Genomic DNA, 16405 nt, shown 5'->3' with positions numbered 1-16405 from the left:
CAGCAAACTGGAAACAAATAAATAAATAAATAATAACAGAAGTAGCAAATGTAGCATGTTTCACATAAAAAATATACAAATTATTTCTTCACGGCTAACTTTAACTGTTGTATCATAACATTCAGAAAGTTAACAAACATATGCAAAGTCATGCATCTGCATCCAAAATAATCTAACTAAAAACTGCCTCACATTCCACATTAGGACTGCAAAGCAAAACATCAAGTCAAACGCTAGTATTCCCTCTTTTTGAAAATGAATTCCAAAAGAATTCTGAATTTGTAACTCCAAGAATTGATACAAATGTTTGAAAATTATTCATGGAATGAGATAACTAGTCCATTCGTTATCTTCAGCTTATGCAACTGTCCCTAGACAATTTTTATGCCTGTAGCCTGCTGTGATTTAAGTGCAACACTATTATCTTTTCTCTAGGTTCAATTCTGCTCTTAAAATACAGAACTGTTGGTGGACGCCTAACCTATTAACATATTTGTATTAAATATGTACATACATTCTTCTCTATAATCTGTATTGGTTCAGCAGCTAATAAATCACATGTTATGATGTCAATATCATTTTTCCTGGCCATGCCTATATTTAAAATTTCAGTAGTATGATTTTTAATGTTTAAAATGTAGATGTATATCAGTTATCTTTTTCTTTCTATTCATATATCCTAACTCCTTGTGCCTTTCCCATGACACTCAATGTTGTCATCCAGTCCAGTAACATGTTTCACATCTGTGCTCCCTTTCTCATGAAGTAACATTTCTAATTTGTGATTGTCTTTTGTAAAACTGAACTTCCTGCTATTCATATCCTATCCTATACACTACCTTTTTTTAATCTCTATGTATTGTAGCCAGAGCCTAAAAAAATGGAGTATTCATATTATTGTTTGTTCATCTTCTTTCCCCTAACTAACACACTCTTTGATTCTCCCCTGCGCATTTTGCATCAGCCAGAGGACTCATTTGGCATATAGCTCCCTGAATTGTAAACAAGTTTCCAGATATGGCCTCATCAGTGTTCTGTCGTAGTTATTAGATGGCTTCAGTGTCACTTGCTCTATACTGTTGTAATGAATTACATTGACTTGACATAACATGTGAGAGTCATACTGCCAGTAGTTGAGCCCAGGGTAAAACAAATAAAGCTCTTTAATCCCAATTTATTGGTAATCCTTCTGCTAGGTTCACAACTAATGTGTGACATTCCCCTGCAAAACACATACTTAGCTGATAGCAAACCATACTGTATTTCCTATTTGGAATGATAAAACTGGTAATCCTTTTGTTAGCTACTCTGCTTAGAAATAAAATCAAGTCTACCAAGGCCAAGCATGAGCTGAAAATCATCACCACTGTCAAGGACAACCATAAATCCTTTTTCAGCTATGTCAGATTCCTAGGAGTAATATTCAACATTGCACAGAGTTGACACATAACTATACAACTCACTTAGTCCCTGAGTACAAAAGTTATTGAAGCAACACAAACAGAAACTGTAGCACTGAGAATCTTCTTTACAGGGCCCAATGCAATAAGTGCAAAAGTTTTTATATGGGAAAAACTGTCAGTAACTTCAAAATTATAACAGCTCTCCATCTTTCAGACTTAAATCTGAGAATGACAAGAAATGCCCTGGCAAAACGATACATGCATTGTCCTAACCACAACAGTTTTGCTTTCCCCATCTTGTACACAACAGAATAGAAACCACTACAAGGCAAAAAAAATGCCATCTGTCGCTCATTTGTCTGTAATACATAAAACAAGAAGGCTTGAGGTTTCATTCAGATGCTTTAATATATACAAATACATCAGGATGGATAGCAGCATCTTTAAATACAAACTAACAAACAGAGCTTACATGCATACATGTTCACATCTCAACAGCTAACTAGAAAAGGGCAGTCAGGCCCGCATGTGCTCAGTATTTATACTCTAGTGCAAGCCCTTGGATAGCTTCTTAAAGGTCTATACACTCTCATTGATCTACATCCTCCCTCTTAAAAAATTGCCCTTTATAAAAACAATAGCAGAGATAGGCATGCATTGCTATGTACATCAGAAACAAAATGCAATGTCCATGTCCAAGTTGCTTTATATCTATTGCAACGTATAGAGATTCGACTATATCTCGTAACATAACAGTTGGGGAGTAAAATTAGCAACAGGGACAGTCAGCGGTGCACAACTCTTATCAGGGACTTCTGGATTCATCACAGGAACAGGAATGTCCTCTGGAACTTCCTCAGAAATTGGAACACTGCACAACTCACTCTGAGATAGAGTCTTTCTCACAGGCTATCTGCTGTGGTAAAGGCTCAGACACAGGTCTCAGATGTTTCCGATTCTACCTAAAGATTGCTCCTTCTGATTCTACAAAGTACAATCTCAGCTCTGGACCAATATTCTTCACAACACCAATCTGGTCATAACCTTTGTACGTTTGCATCCTTACCATTTCTCCCTCTTGTAATGGATTGAGCAGTTTACTGGTCTTATCGTGGTAGGACGTCTGAGTTAGGCACTCCTTCAACAGATTGGCTTTCACTAATCTGTTGTTCTTGACACATGGTACCAACAATTGACTGCTGACTGGTAATGTGGTTCTGGTTTGTCTCGATAGAAGTCTCTGAGCAGGTGAACCAAGATGTTTATCATGAGGAACATTTCTGAGATTCAAGAGATTCAGGAAAACATCACTATTATCTCATTTTGACTTCTCAAGTAACTGTTTTGCGCTTTGCATTGCATGTTCTGCCAACCATTTGACTGTGGATACTCAGGCCTACCTGTCACATGAGTAAAGTCCCATTCTTCAGCAAATCTTTTGAACTGTTGGCTTGTAAATTGCTTGCCATTGTCTGAAATGACTCCTATGTACATCAAAATGATGATTCATCTTTGTAATGACTGTACTGGATGCTAGGTTGGGAAGCAAGTCAATCTCGAACCAATTGGAGTAAGAGTCTACTAACACCAAATAATGTTGACCATTCCACTCGAAGATATCAGTGGCTACTGTCGACCAAGGTATTTCTGGAATCTGGTTAAGCTGAAGTGGTTCTTTCTGTTGATAAGGCTTTGTACTATTACATAATGAACAAGAAGAAAGTGCTCTCTCAAAGTCTTGTGACATAGAAAGCCAAAATACTCTCTCTCTCTCTCACCCTTCTTTTGGTAGCTTTGGTTCCTGGGGGACCATGATGCAAGATAGTAATGTACTCAGGTTGCAAGGACTTTGGAACAATTATATTTGGACCATTCACTATGATACCTTTGTCAGATAAAATCTCATCTGTGTATGGAAAATAAGGTTGCAGTTCTTCAGGTAAACTAGATTGCTTTGACGGCCATCCTTGATTGATAAATTGGTTGCGCCTCTGTAAAACTGGATCTGTGGCTGTGTGATCTCTCAGCTTATCAAGATGTATGGAAGAAAATTTTCTGACTTCCATGACTTCAAAATCATCAGTCAGTTGAGAACCTTGATTGGCATTCTATTCACTGATATTTCTGGGTGATCTGGCTAATGTATCAGCTAGATAAAGAAGTTTGCCCTTCTTGTAGACAAGTTTGAAATTGTACTTTTGCAGTCTCAGCATCATACGTTACAGTTGGGCTGGGGCTGAATGCTTAGGTTTTCTCAAGACAGTGACTAATGGTTGGTGGTCTGTTTCAATCTGGATAGGTCTAACATAACCATAATCATGGTACTTCGAACATGCAAACACAATTGCCGAAAGCTCTTTCTCAGTCTGGGCATACTGCTGTTCAGTTTGGGTAAGAGTTCTCAATGCACAGGCAACAGCTTGATCCTTTTGTAGAATAACTGCATCATGTCCAAATTTCAAAGCATCACAGGAAAGCATGACTGGATTGTGAACATCATAGTATCTGAGTGTTGGCAGACTAGCAATTCTCTGTTTCAGGACATCAAATGCTCTTTGGTGTTGCTCTAACCAAGACCAGGATGCATCTTTATGTGTCAGCTCTCTGAGTGGCGCTGAAAGTTGGCTCAAGTCTGGAATGAACTTGCCTTGGTAGTTGACCATACCAAAAAAATGTTTCAGGGCTTGAACATTGTCTGGAGCTGGTATATCGAGAATGATTGCTTTGAAGGATATGGTCGTAGGCCTGTACTTGTAAATAAATGACCAACATAAGGAACTTCTTGTAGCCTGAATTTGCATTTGTGTGGGTTGAGCTTAAGATTTCACTTGACATGCCCTTTCTAGAACTTTTCTGAGGTTTCTGTCATGTTCCTCTTCATCAAGACCTCCTACCAGTATGTTGTCTACTATGATAGCACAATAATACCCAGAAAAAAAATGTTCCATTGCTCATTCAAAGACTTCACTTGCAGAATTTATCCCAAATAGCATTCTCAAAAAATCTGTACCTGCCAAACGGAGTACTGAATATAGTGAGCAATGATGATTTCTTGTCAAGCTGAATTTGCCAAAATTAACTCTTAGCATTTAAAACAGAAAAAAATACTGGCATTTGGCATCAAGGCTGCAACTTCTTCAACTGTGCACATTGGATGATGAGGTCTGTTTAATGGTTTGTTCAAATCTTGTGGATCAATACATATTCTGATGTCATCTGAGCTTTTCTTATGAGCTACCACCATGGAAGATACCCATTCAGTTGGAGTTGTGACTGGACAAATCACACCTTGTTGCACCATTTTATCCAACTCGGCTTTGACCCTGTCCTGCATGGCTATTGGAAGTTTACATGCTGGCCAGATAACTGGGCTGACCTCTGGGTCTAACTACATGGAGTATACACCTGGAAGTCTGCCTAGTTTGTCGTGGAAAAGATTAGCATAGGTGGAAAAAATGTGCTGGGCAAAATTGGAGTAGTGGTCTTTCAAGCTAACGTGGTGAACTTCCTTATTAAATGAAAGCAGTCCCATTTTCAAAGAGTCTCTGAGCCTTAATAATGACTGGACATGTCTCTTGACCACATAAAATAATAAGTCATAGCTCCTTCTAGCAGAGTAACATGATAGCACTACTGAACCTTCAGTTTGAATTTCTTCACCTCTATAGGCAACAAGTTTGCACACCTTGCCACATCAAGCATTTCACCTTTACATACTCTAACAAATGTTTCTGCACACATCATATTGCACTTGGACCCTGTATCAGTTTTGAGCTCTGTGGGTTTGCCATTTTTCCGAACAGTACAAAATATTTCATTCTTGGCCCTTAAATTAACTGCATTGACCATTTCATAAAGCACTGACACACCACCAACATAAAGAGTAGAACTGCCACTGTCTAACTGATCAACTCGTTTCTTAAAATGTTCCCTTTTAATAAAATAATGTGGCCCTTTTGATTTACAAAATATTTGGAAATGATTCCATTTATTGCATTTGTGGCATTGTTGACCAAAAGCTAAACATTTTTTCCTTTTGGATTCATGGCTTCCATCACAATTATGACAGGTGGCAAATTAAACTAGGTTGGGATCCATGCTTTGAGTTTGCTGACTCACTCTTATGCTTCACTGAGACTCTGTAAACTCTGGAATGTGCTAGAAAGTTCTGGGGTTTACCAGTGAGTGCTGCAGGTGTTACAGCAGATATGTGCTTGTGCCTGTTTCTTTTAACAACACGCTGCATACTATCAACATGAGCTTTATCACTGTGCCTTCTAGAGCTATTCTCATTTGTAAGGATATGTGTGTGCTTTTCTGTAAGCTCATATATCTGACAAATCTCAATGGCCTTATTGAAAGTTAAATCACTGTCACGAAGCAAAATCTTTCTCACAGCATCATCTTTTATGCCACACACAAGCTCCTCTTTTATCAACTCATCCCTTAAGTCACCAAATCTGAATGTTTTAGCTTTATTTCTCAGGTCAGTTATATATGCTGCAGAAGTTTCACAAGGCTTTTGATCCCTAGTGTAAAATAAGTGCCTTTCCATTGTAACATTTGCCTGGGGGTTACACATTTTTCTAAATTTACATTTTAAGCACTCAGTCCTCCCTTGATTCAGCCGGTACAACAGTATGACAGATTTCCCCCTCTCCTGTATAAATAGCAGGTGCATACACAAATGAGCACTCCCTTTCTATGGCTTCTGAACCCAGTTAAATTAAGCAGAATAAATGTCTTTGTATGGTCTTTTTTATCAGAAAATGCAGCCTGTATGAAAATGTTATACTCTTACTCAAACACTCTCCAGTTCTCTGCAATATTACTGTCAAACACAAGTGCACTGGGTTTTCAAAATCCATCTGCCATGCCCACAAAGTATAAACAAACACACTGGAAAATTGGCCCTTGTAATTATGTACGAACAAACTGTGCTGTGAGCTTGTAACAACATTCAAATGCACAATAGACGTGGTGAACTTCCTTATTAAATGAAAGCAGTCCCATTTTCAAAGAGTCTCTGAGCCTTAATAATGACTGGACATGTCTCTTGACCACATAAAATAATAAGTCATAGCTCCTTCCAGCAGAGTAACATGATAGCACTACTGAACCTTCAGTTTGAATTTCTTCACCTCTATAGGCAACAAGTTTGCACACCTTGCCACATCAAGCATTTCACCTTTACATACTCTAACAAATGTTTCTGCACACATCATATTGCACTTGGACCCTGTATCAGTTTTGAGCTCTGTGGGTTTGCCATTTTTCCGAACAGTACAAAATATTTCATTCTTGGCCCTTAAATTAACTGCATTGACCATTTCATGAAGCACTGACACACCACCAACATAAAGAGTAGAACTGCCACTGTCTAACTGATCAACTCGTTTCTTAAAATGTTCCCTTTTAATAAAATAATGTGGCCCTTTTGATTTACAAAATATTTGGAAATGATTCCATTTATTGCATTTGTGGCATTGTTGACCAAAAGCTAAACATTTTTTCCTTTTGGATTCATGGCTTCCATCACAATTATGACAGGTGGCAAATTAAACTAGGTTGGGATCCATGCTTTGAGTTTGCTGACTCACTCTTATGCTTCACTGAGACTCTGTAAACTCTGGAATGTGCTAGAAAGTTCTGGGGTTTACCAGTGAGTGCTGCAGGTGTTACAGCAGATATGTGCTTGTGCCTGTTTCTTTTAACAACACGCTGCATACTATCAACATGAGCTTTATCACTGTGCCTTCTAGAGCTATTCTCATTTGTAAGGATATGTGTGTGCTTTTCTGTAAGCTCATATATCTGACAAATCTCAATGGCCTTATTGAAAGTTAAATCACTGTCACGAAGCAAAATCTTTCTCACAGCATCATCTTTTATGCCACACACAAGCTCCTCTTTTATCAACTCATCCCTTAAGTCACCAAATCTGCATGTTTTAGCTTTATTTCTCAGGTCAGTTATATATGCTGCAGAAGTTTCACAAGGCTTTTGATCCCTAGTGTAAAATAAGTGCCTTTCCATTGTAACATTTGCCTGGGGGTTACACATTTTTCTAAATTTACATTTTAAGCACTCAGTCCTCCCTTGATTCAGCCGGTACAACAGTATGACAGATTTCCCCCTCTCCTGTATAAATAGCATGTGCATACACAAATGAGCACTCCCTTTCTATGGCTTCTGAACCCAGTTAAATTAAGCAGAATAAATGTCTTTGTATGGTCTTTTTTATCAGAAAATGCAGCCTGTATGAAAATGTTATACTCTTACTCAAACACTCTCCAGTTCTCTGCAATATTACTGTCAAACACAAGTGCACTGGGTTTTCAAAATCCATCTGCCATGCCCACAAAGTATAAACAAACACACTGGAAAATTGGCCCTTGTAATTATGTACGAACAAACTGTGCTGTGAGCTTGTAACAACATTCAAATGCACAATAGACTCTTTGAAATACTTTACTTTGTGAAATATACCTTGCAATGGCTGTACTTTGCAAAATATGCCTTGTAATGGCTGTCCTTTTTGAAATAGCTTTACTGTAACACTGCACAAACATGCAAACACTTTATATACTTCTGAAAACTCAGACATCTTTGCTTATTATGAAAATACACTTGCTTTGCGAACATGCTGTTGTTTCCTCTTATTTTATTTGTTTTATGCAATTCAGACTTTATTTTAAACATTTTCTGTAGTAATTCAAATATGTTTATCAATAACGTACATATCTGTTTACACAAATATTGCTTAGAGGATTCTTTATGTCCCTTTTCATATTCTAGAATAAGAAATAGTGCTGAGCAAGATTTAATACTTGAAATTCATTTCTGACCTGTTTTGCAAAGTTTTGCCCCTTTTAGAATGATCCACTTGTGTACATTCCACCAGCATCTGGACAAGTGCCATTAATCATTTCAGCTAAGCCATTTTAAACTTCAGGCCCTTTTAGATATGCCAGTTCTGACTTCATGTCTTTTAGACCTGCCGCTTCTGACACCATGTCACTCGTTCTTTTTTAATGCATAAAATAAGAAGGCTTGGGGTTTTGTTCAGATGCTTTAATATATACAAACACATCAGGATGGATAGCAGCATCTTTAAATATGAATGAATGAACTAACAAACAGAGCTTACATGCATACATCTTCACATCTCAACAGCTAACTACAAAATGGCAGTCAGGCTTGCACGTGCTCAGTATTTATACTCTAGTGCAAGCCCTTGGATAGCTTCTTAAAGGTATATACACTCTCATTGATCTACACTCTTCTTTAAAAAAGGGATATGAATATCAGATAATATTAAACATTACAAAGCTCCAGATTTAAATTCCAGCTGGCCAATTAAAAGTGCCTTGACACTGAGAAAATTAAACCACAGAATGTACTATTGAAATTTATTTTAAAAAGTTAGCCCTAAGACCATTTTCTACCTAGATACTTCAGTTCCTTTATATATAAATTCTATGTTGTTACAGAACTATAATGAGCATTTCCACAGTTGGGATATAGAGGATTATCACTGGGTCTCTGATCATAACCAGCTTATTATGTGTTTGAGACATGGATGCCAAGAAATTCACCTTGACAGCCAAGCTGAAGAGGTACAATCTTGGCATCCATGTTGAGAACATATAATAAAGAATTATGATCAGAGACCTTGTCATAATTCTTTGTAGTGCAGAGACCTTTATATGCCCCATATACTACTAGCAAAAGAAACAAAAAAAATCTAAGTGTTTTGCCAGCTTTCAAAGCCATAAAGTACCTAGAGCTGTCAAAACAACAGTGTGATGCATTATCTTACATTAAGGAAACTTAAGGACATATTACTGGAACAGGCAGCAGATAGAAAGAAATCTGTTTTTAATTCTGCCACTGTTGTTTGCTAACCATTGCTGACAGGTTTAACTGGCTAGTATGATACCCAATCTTAACAAATAAAGCAGGGGTGCATAACAGTTGTTAATATCAGGTTTTGTGCTATAGAAGTGCTTAAATTGTTTTTATGATACTGTAGCAAAATCACCATACTCCATGCACTACAATGTTTTTAAGTTCAGTCACTATTTCTTCTACTCACAGTTTGATTAACCTAGTGATTCCCAAATGTTTTGGAAAGCTCAAAGGCATTTACAATCTTTGAAACCTTTGCTTTCTGAATATTTGATTGTAATTTTTTTTATATTAAAATAAGTTCTCATTTGTACAAATGTCATATATGTCCCCAAAAGGACTTTAAAAAAAAATAGGGCAGGACAAAACCATTGTATTTTCTAAAAGAGAGTGTGGTTCCCAATACTAATTTTTTTTTTTTTTTTTACTAAAGATTATACATAAAACTTTCAGGAAAATAAGAAAGCCCTGTAAAAGTGGGCTATAGATTTGATATGTTAGACTTTAAAAAGCAATTTCTGTACTGTTGTATGCATGTATGATTTGAGGAAGGAGGACAAGGAGACCTGGTGGTGGAATGAAGAAGTACAGGAGAGTATACAGAGAAAGAGGTTGGTGAAGAAGAAGTGGGATTGTCAAAGAGATGAAGAAAGTAGGCAAGAGTATAAGGAGATGAGGTGCATGGTAAAGAGAGAGGTGGTGAAGGCTAAGGATAAGGCGTATGAAGAGTTGTATAAAAGGTTGGACACTAAGGAGGGAGAAAAGGACCTGTACTGATTGGCTAGACAGGGGGACCGAGCTAGTAAAGATGTGCAGCAGGTAAGGGTGATAAATGATAATGAGGGAAATGTACTCACAAGTGAGGAGAGTGTGTTGAGCAGATGGAAAGAGTACTTTGAGGAGTTGATGAATGAAGAGAATGAGAGGGAGAGAAGGTTGGATGATGTGCAGACAGTGATTCATGAAGTGCAGTGGATTACCAAGGAGGAAGTAAGGATAGCTATGAAAGGATGAAGAACGGAAAGGCTGTTGGTCCAGATGACATACCTGTGGAAGCATGGATGTATTTAGGTGAAATGGCAGTGGAGTTTTAAACTAGATTGTTTAATGAAATCTTGGAAAGTGAGAGGATGCCTGAGGAATGGAAAAAAAGTGTTTTGGTACCGATTTTTAAGAATAAGGGTGATGTTCAGAGCTGTAGTAACTACAGAGGGATTAAACTGATCAGTCACAGCATGAAGTTATGGGAAAGAGTAGTGGAAGCTAGGTTAAGAAGGGAGGTGATGATTAGTGATCAGCAGTATGGTTTCATGCCAGGAAAGAGCACTACAGATGCAATGTTTGCTCTGAGAGTGTTGATGGAAAAGTACAGAGAAGGTCAGAAAGAGTTGCATTGTGTCTTTGTGGATTTAGAGAAAGCATATGACAGGGTGCCTAGAGAGGAGTTGTGGTATTGTATGAGGAAGTCGGGAGTGTCAGAGAAGTATGTAAGAGTGGTACAGGATATGTACGAGGGTAGTGTGACAGTGGTGAGGTCTGCGATGGGAGTGACGGATGCATTTAAGGTGGAGGTGGGATTACATCAAGGATCAGCTCTGAGCCCTTTGCAATGGTGATGGACAAGTTGACAGATGAGATCAGACAGGAGTCCCCGTGGACTATGATGTTTGCAGATGACATTGTGATCTGTAGTGAGAGTAGGGAATAGGTGGAGGAGACCCTGGAGAGGTGGAGATATGTTCTAGAGAGAAGAGGAATGAAGGTCAGCAGGATTAAGACAGAATATATGTGTGTGAATGAGAGGGAGGAATGAGGAATGGTGAGGATGCAGGGTCTAGAGGTGGTGAAGGTGGATGAGTTTAAGTACTTGGGATCAACAGTTCAGAGCAATGGTGAGTGTGGAAGAGAGGTGAAGAAGAGAGTACAGGCAGGATGGAGTGGGTGGAGGAGTGTCAGTAGTGATTTGTGACAGACGAGTACCAGTAAGAGTGAAAGGGAAGGTCTACAAGAGGGTAGTGAGAACAGCTATGTTATATGGGTTGCAGACAGTGGCATTGACAAAAAGGCAGGAGTCAGAGCTTGACATGGCAGAGTTGAAGATGTTAAGATTTGCACGGAGTGTGACGAGGATAGACAGGATTAGGAATAAGTATATTAGAGGGTCAGCCCAGGTTGGAAGGTTTGGAGACAAAGCCAGAGAGGCAAGATTACATTGGTTTGGACATGTGCTGATAAGGGATGCAGAGTATATTGGGGAAAAGATGCTAAGGATGAAGCTGCCAGGTAACAGGAAAAGAGGGAGGCCTAAGATAAGGTTTATGGATGTGGTGAGAGAGGACATGCAGGTGGTTGCTGTGACAGAGCAAGATGCAGAGGACAGGAAGAAATGGAAACAGTTGATCTGTTATGCGACCCCTAATGGGAGCAGCCGAAAGAAGAAGAAGAAGACTTTAAAAAGCAATTCTTACTTTTATACTTAATTTGAGAGATCTGATAAAGCTTTACGGTAAGATGCATTTTTATTTATTTATTTTATTCTTTAATTCTTTGATTTATTTTAATGATTGATCAAAACTGTATTTTTCAAACCCTGTAAAAGCAGGCAATTTCTGCTTGAATGCTATGCTCCAAGTGTTTATCTTCACATGTCCGAGTTACAAAAAAAAAAAAAAAAAGATGCAGGGACTACACAGAAAACTATTAATAGCTACCCGAAACTAGTGCTTTAAGGGATTCAAGAATTTCAGCTTTGGTAAAAAAACACTAAGAAATTCATAGAAAATTGAAATGTAATTGACACCTTTTCCATGAGGGATAATGATTCTTTAGACTTTACACATTATTTTCATGCTTTTGGCACACACAGTTCAGAACTGATAACATTTTTGCCTCTCACGATTTACAATCAAGAAGTGTATGTTATAAAGTAATCCATTGTCAAATCTTAGATCACAATGCTATTTTTATTAAATTGGAGGCTAATTATAAAAAAATCCAGCCTGTATTTCCAGAATTGATGACTTTAATTTTTAGTTTACGAGTGAAGTCAGTATTTTTTGGATATTAATTTAAAAAAGAAATGGATTTATTAATGGTCTGGAATTTTTTTAAGATTTATTTATATGGTATAATAATGTCATGATACAGTAAGAAGAATAGAAAATGGGACACAAATCTAACCAAAATTCAAGAAGAAATTCAAAAACTTAAAAAAGATTTTCAGAAAATGGAATATATTTTAGTTAACTCAAATAAGAAATCTTAGCAATCAATATCAAAGCATTCTTACACATAAATCATTTGTGGTGTTAAAAAAGTAAGAGTTCTGTCTATTTGATTACTTGTAGTGACATGCATATCATTATACGATTCACAATTGGTGCACAAATAGAGAAAGTTCCAGGATGCCCACAGGAAAAGTGATTTATTTTATTTTATTTTATTACAATTTGTACAGAATTTGTGAGGTTACAAACAGAATGTCTGTCGGTACCACATTTTGCTGTTTTAGATTTTTAGTAAGATCTAAAATTCACTCAAGAAAATCTCACATAACTAATATTAAAAACTCCAAAGATGATATATCTGTAGAAAATTTTTTTTCCTGAATTTAAATCATATTATAGGAGCCTGAATCTTTCAAATAACTGTGTTTTAACTGCTAACTCCCAAGAAAGAAAAACATTAATAAATTAGACATTCCAAAGATTACAGATAAAGATAATGATATTTTAAATGATATCACTTTATTAATAGTTAAACAAAAGATTAAATCATTTAAGTTAAATAAAGCCTCGGGTATAGATGGTCTAATTCCAGAATTATATAACTTATTTCCTCAAAACGTTATATATTTGTTTCTTGATATTCTAAATATAATTTCGGATACTTCTACAGTTCTTCCTTCCTGAAAATATTTTCTAATAACTCCAATACCAAAAAGCAATAACAATCTACCTTTTTCCTATGCATGCAGACCAATATCTTTACTAAATAAGACAATAAAATATATATGCCCATCTTCGTGGATAGATTAAAGAACTTTATTCCTATGTTGAATAATAAAGATCATACTGGTTTATTTTCCATAAGATGGACACAGGATAACATTAAAAGAATTATCACAATGATACATTTATCTAGCAAAAAATGGTGCACTAACCCTGATATGTTTGGACATAGAAAAATCATTCAACACAATCAATTGGAATTTTCTCTTCAAATATTTGAAATATATTTTTTTATAAAAAGTTTAGAATTGTAATTAAGAATATTTATTAGAACAAAGCTTGTGTTAAAACAGGCTCTTATTTATCTGAATCATTTGACATATTGAAAAGCACCAAACAAGGCTATCCTTTTTCTCCTATTTTGTTTGCCTTAGGGACTGAAATATTGGCTATAATCATCAGATCCTATAACAATATTAAGACATTTTACTTAGGAAATAATTGCTTATCAAAAGTCATACTGTTTGTTGAATATATGCTATTAACTGTTAATATCTTGAATACAAGTATTCCCGAATTAATCAAAATAATTAATTACTTTGAAGATTTATCAGGTCTTCAATTTAACAATAATAAATGAAGTATTCATTATTTAATAAAAATTCATGTGTTCTAACAATCTCAAGGAAACTATTTTAGGTAAATATTCTAAACAAATGCAATATTTGGTATTAATATGAGAGAAATCTTTGGAATTTATAACAGATAAAAAGAATAATAATGCATTAGTAGAAACAGATAAACTAATTTAGACTTGGACCACTCAGATTTATAATTCTGAAAAAAGAATTCACCTTATTAAAATTGTATTACTTTTAAAAATAATTTATATTATGTATACTACTGCACTCTCACCCACCAATTTTCAGTTAAAACTATAACATTGTTCTACTAAAATTGTTATGGTCATCAAAAAAAAAATAGAATTGCCTGTAAGCATCATATCAGAGATTAGGACAGGGGAGGTATGAAATTCTTAGACTTGGGAAATTATGCTAAAGCTGTTTTGTTAAAGGTTTTAATACACTGACTTGACAAAAAATATCAATTGACTTGGACAATACTGCATAAATCTTATTTGAGTTGAAGAACATTAAGATATTACATTTTACAAATAGTATAAAATAAAATGAATTATGATGTATTTTGCAATTATATGCAATATAATATTTACTTATCCACATTTTCAACTTATGTTAATTTGATTTTAAAATATGCAAGAGAATTTATGTTATTTAATATAGATCCTTATTAATTGTTTAAATTATTAACTCCTTTCCAAGTAACCACAGGTTTACTAATGAACTTTAATAAGATAGAATTTAATAGACGGTTTATTGGGTGGTTTCATTCTTTTGATAACGGATCTTTAAAATCCATATCAGATTTTCGGTCTGAATTTTGTTTGGATCAAAATGAATGGATTCTAATTCAAACTCTAAGATCCCTTGCTTTAGATAATGTCACAGAAATTTCATATTTGAATCATAACAACTTTCCCAATCTAATTAATTATTATAACTTAATGGTGTACAAAAACAAGTCATATTCTTCTGTCTCATCAGACCTATATAAAAGTTTAGTACAGTATAAAGAAGATCTGAAAGAAAATCCCTGGAAGTATTTATTACTGGACATTAATGACTTTTCTTATGATGACAAGTTAGTTATGTTAAATTCAATAGGTGGTATTTCTGTCGCTCATACATGAAAAGTACTTACAAAGAAATGTCTTCATAGATCCTTTCTTACCCCTCACACACTTGCAGAAATGTGTAAGCAAAGTAATTTAAATTGTTAGAAGTGAAATGAAATCTACAGAACAGACTGGAAACACATATATAAATCTGAGCTAAAGTTTCCATGGAGATTGCAACACTGGAGGTCTTTGTGTTTTTATTATTTAGTCCATGCATCAGGAAGTGTCTTTTTTCAGTTCTTGGACTTTGGTAGTCTATAGATAAATAGGGATACATTTTAGATTATTTTAATCTTCTACACAGTCCTAATGCCCATGTAACCCTATAAATAGTTAACACTGCTTTGCAATTTATTCAATCACAAGATGGACTGGTGGGGGAAAATATACTGAAGTGGTTTTATTTTTAGCTATGTTTTAGCTAAGTTTTCCTTTTCATATGCTGCACTCTCTGTTCTCAGAAGATTTGTGTGTGTGTGTGTGTGTGTGTGTGTGTGTGTGTGTGTGTGTGTGTGTGTGTGTGTGTGTGTGTGTGTGTGTGTGTGTGTATGAGTGTGCGCGTGTGCGCATGTGTGCGTGTGTGCGTGTGTGTGTATGTGTGTGTGTGTGTAGTAATTTGCTGCATGTATCTGCAAGTATATGCAGTAAATATTGAAAAGTTGGAGAATGTTAGAAGAAGGATACCTTTTGTTAGGGCTGACCTAGCTTCTTTTATTAATAGTCCCTGGGCTCTATAATATTTTATTAGGCAAGCCTGGACTTGGTGCCATTGTTGTTAACATCTACTTTAAGTTTGTGTGATCTGTAAGCTGTACTCCCACATCTTTAAAAAAATGACTCATGTTGTTATATACTATTTGGGATTAGAAGTAGTCCTAACATCATTACTTTCTACAAAATAATAAAATAGAAAAAAATAGTAGGTAGTCCATAGTGGAGTTAAAATGGAATATGTTTATGTGTTCCAATAAAGGATAGTTCATTTTTAACTACCTACTACTATTTTCTATTTTATTATTTTGTAGTACATATTTTACAGTTCAATTTTTATTACTGAACTAGGTGCATAACATATTTTAAGGAGTGAACTTCACACTCCATACTGTTAATTTTCTTCTTTGTTCATTAATAAACAAATACACACAGTATTAGAAATTAAGATGGTAAATTTGGAGTTTGGATTCAGATCAGATTATAGCACAATAGATCCAATGTTTACAGTGAGACAGATAACTGAGAAGAAACTAGAGATGAGGAAATAGCCCTGTGATGGCCGTGCCCTGGCCCAGCAATCAAAGAGCCTCAATCCTCACCACTAACACCAGGGAAGGCATTTCATATAAGAGGAAAGGATAACCAGTACACACAGTAAAGTACAATTT

This window comes from Protopterus annectens, chromosome 10.part0 (assembly GCF_019279795.1).
Source record: "Protopterus annectens isolate FY-2018-M chromosome 10.part0, PAN1.0, whole genome shotgun sequence".
Lineage (NCBI taxonomy): Eukaryota > Metazoa > Chordata > Ceratodontiformes > Protopteridae > Protopterus > Protopterus annectens.
This window is presented reverse-complemented; position numbering follows the sequence as displayed.